General features: G+C 42.3%; 1 protein-coding gene across 2 annotated transcripts in view; it reads left to right on the forward strand.

Moving 5' to 3' along the window:
• Nucleotides 1–3,507, forward strand: part of SIAH1 (siah E3 ubiquitin protein ligase 1) — a 34,392-nt gene that overhangs the window by 3,181 nt on the left and 27,704 nt on the right. The window contains exon 1 of one of the 2 annotated variants that reach the window (XM_029924814.1): nt 124–677. The exons of the other annotated variant lie outside the window; for it this stretch is intronic. The gene's annotated coding sequence lies outside the window, so the exon portion shown is untranslated. Of the gene's footprint in view, nt 1–123; nt 678–3,507 lie in introns of those variants that run through there. 2 annotated transcript variants of the gene reach the window in all.

Here is a 3,507-nt window from a genome sequence, read left to right on the forward strand (position 1 = left end):
GCCCGCTCCCCCAACCCGCGCCCGGGAGGCGGGCCTGGAGGGGGGAGGCTCCGGGTGCTCCCCGCGCCCCGCTGCCGGCCTTTGTTGTGAAGGGTCCCGGGGTGTGCGGCCAACATGGCGGAGGTCAGCTGAGTGCGGGCAGTGGCCGGCCCTTCGCTGCGGCCCCTCCCAGCGCCGCTCTGGGCCCGGGGACCGGCCGGGGCAACTTGGCCGTCCTTGGCCGCCTCTGCCTGCCCGCGACCCCACGAGCGGCCGTCCCCAGTGGCGCTGCGTTCTGGCTCCCGTTCCCGGCCCGAGCCTTCATTGTGCGGTGGGAAGAATGCAGCCTCCTCCCTTGTTTATGTCTTTAGAGAGGAGGTCGCGTGAACGGCTTGCCAGGGAAGCCCTAGCTTTTTATTGTAACCCTTGGCTTCATTTGTCTGGGTAGTTGGGGGCCTTTCTTGAGTCTCTGAGATTATAACTTAGGAGTGTGGGAAACCTGGTCGGCAGTGCTGCGTAGGTTTTTCTTTTCTCCATTCCTGGAAAGATTCAGAATTTGTTTGCTGTGACATCCAGTTTGTGTGTTCAGAAAATGAGATTGTGTAGCTGATTTGTCAAAGTCACCGAAGCCATAAGTCTGGATATAGGGCAGCGATCAGACAGCCTGCTCCTAACAGTTGAACGTTTACCATTTCTAGGTAAGCAGCTGTCAAGGGTAAATGGTGAACTCTTTAGAGCAGTGGAATGTTGGGAGCACAGACTTGGAAGTCCTGTCACCAGCTCGGGTTCCATCCTGACCCACCCGTTTGTGACCTTGGGCAAGATGCTTAACCTCTCTGTGCTTCGTTTTCCTTATCTGTAAAATGGGAGTAGTAACAACCTATTGTTGGAGAGTTGAGATGGGTTGAGATGATAATAGGTGAAGGGCTTATAGAGCAGTGGGGTTAGTGGTTAATAAATGTTTGCTGCTAGGACTCTTGTTCTTTAATAGCTAGTGAGTTCATTTTGGCATGATGGATATGTTGGAAGTACACAGACCAGAATATGTGAGGTCACATTGTACGTTTTTAGTGCTTGGGTTTTTATTTTACTGCATTTTGTTAGTTGCACAAAATGAAAAGAGGTTTAGGTAGTAAATTGACAGGCCCTCTGAGATAGTGGCATTTGTAAATTTATATAGTAAGGAATTTGGATAGGTCATGTGTGGTCTGGAATTTAAAAAATCAAAATGATTAAATGAGGTTTCCTTTTAGCACTTTTACATTTATGGATTAATTTTCTTCCAAGGACTTGTGTTAACTAACTTGGAAGAGTGGAACAGTGAATCCTTTTGGATGTTGTTAGGTGCCTATGTTGTTACCACCTCTTTTAGACATAAGGGAAGAGCAAAGGGTAGTATGTAAATGTAATGGTCTGGGGGCGCCAGGGTGGCTCAGTCAGTTAAGCATACCACTTCGGCTCAGGTCTTGAGTTCCAGCCTTGTGTTGGGCTCTGTGCTGACAGCTCAGAGCCTGGAGCCTTCTTCAGATTCAGTGTCTCCCTCTCTGACCCTCTCCTGCTCGCTCTTTGTCTCTCTGTCTCTCTCTCAAAAATAAATAAACATTAAAAAAAACCTTTTTTTTAATGTAATTGTCTGGTAATCTTATCAGGGAGATACTGGTTCAAATTGTGGAGGAGAGGATTTTGGTAGCTGTTAAAATTTTGTGATAAGTACATTTTGAGACGTAAAATGGATTATACAAATTGCATAATTTTTCATTCTGGAAATTAACAGAAACTTGTGATCTGGAATGGTTAGTGGCAACCCTAAAGTTCGCTTTGCCAAAATCTTTTCTTAGATATATTATAGAATTGGTTCAGATGCCTCCTTTTGACATTTGTTAGTATTTTAAACTGAAGTACAGTATAATTAATAGATGTGGAACTTTTCAGGATAAGTATTACATAAACTACAAATTCAGAAATTTAATTTACTTTGTTCCTTCTGAGCTTTGGGAAGCTCTTACAAAATTGATGTAGAGCAATATTCTTTAATTTCTGTAATTGAAAGAGTATTAGGCTAAAATTAATTGGAATTACAGAGGAAATATTTAGCCAGGACAGCAGTGACATAATGTCACTAGGATTTTATTTTCATGTATACGGCGTTCTGAAAACAAGGCTTACATAACACTGCAAAGTGACCCGTTAAGTTGTGTTTTAAAGCTGTTGATTTATTCAGCTTCCAAAAGATAGGAGGTTTCTCTTTTTTTGCTTAAAGAAATGTTATGGACTTCTGGTTATGATTATGGAGTTTCTGTACATACCTTGTAATGTTTAAATTCTCAATATTTTTGGTATATACATCCTTAAAACAAAATATATGAAAGCCTCAGACTTCCCATCCCTCCCTGCCTCCCTTCTTCCCCCCAAAACCAACTGGGGTTAATTTTTTCTTTTTATAATAGTAAACTCCTTAATCATTTTTTTAAAATAGTGGTTTTTCTAATGCTCTTTAGATTATTTGGTTTAACATGGCTATAGTTATTTGAACACCTGATGCATAAAGGCAAGAATTGTGTTTTGTATTCTTATATCCTGAGTGCCTAACACTCAATACTTGTTTCCTGACCTACTCCTATCTATAATGCTGATAACATTAAAAAAAATCTTTTTTTACATTTATTTATTTTTGAGAGAGTGAGACAGATTGTGAGTGGGGAGGGGCAGAGAGAGGAGGAGACAGAATCTGAAGCAGGCTCCAGGCTCTGAGCAAACGTCCAGCACAGAGCCTGATGCAGGGCTCGAACCCATGAACTGCAAGATCATGACCTGAGCTGAAGTCAGATACTTAACCAGCTGAACCACCCAGGCACCCCAATGCTGATAACATTTTAGACCCACGTATTCTCTTGCCTGCAGGTAATTTTTTTAATGAATTCATTTTTTAGAGCAATTTTGTGTTGAGAGCAAAATTGAATAGAAGGTGCAGAGATTTCCCGTGTTCACCCTGCCCCAGTGATCTTCCCCAGTGGTGTATTTGTTACAGTTTGATGTACCTACATTGACACAACGTTATCACCCGAAGTCCTGTCAGTCTTGGTATTTGTGTTAGGAGTTTTGACAGATGTACTTGGAGTGCTCTGTTTCCACCACTGTAGCGTACAGAACAGTTTCTTTGCCCTAAAAACTCCTCTCTTCTCCACCTATTCATTCCTCCCTCCCTCTCTCTGGTAAGTGCTGATCTTTTTACTTGTCTCTATAGTTTTGCCTTTTCCAGAATGTCTTGGAATAATTGGAATCATGCAGCAAGTAGCCTTTTCAGATTCGCTTCTTTCACTTAGTAGGCTGCATTGAAGGTTCTTCCATGTCTTTTCATGGCTTGATAGCTCAGTTCTTTCTTAAAAAGCACTAAATAATATTCACTATCTGGTTGTAACTCTTTATCCACTCACCTTCAGAGGACATCTTGGTTGATTCCACATTTTGGCAGTTAAGAGTGTGTTTAGTTTTATAAGAAACCTCCACACTGCCGTTTATAGTGACGAC

The sequence above is a fragment of the Suricata suricatta genome, chromosome 16, assembly GCF_006229205.1.
Source record: "Suricata suricatta isolate VVHF042 chromosome 16, meerkat_22Aug2017_6uvM2_HiC, whole genome shotgun sequence".
Lineage (NCBI taxonomy): Eukaryota > Metazoa > Chordata > Mammalia > Carnivora > Herpestidae > Suricata > Suricata suricatta.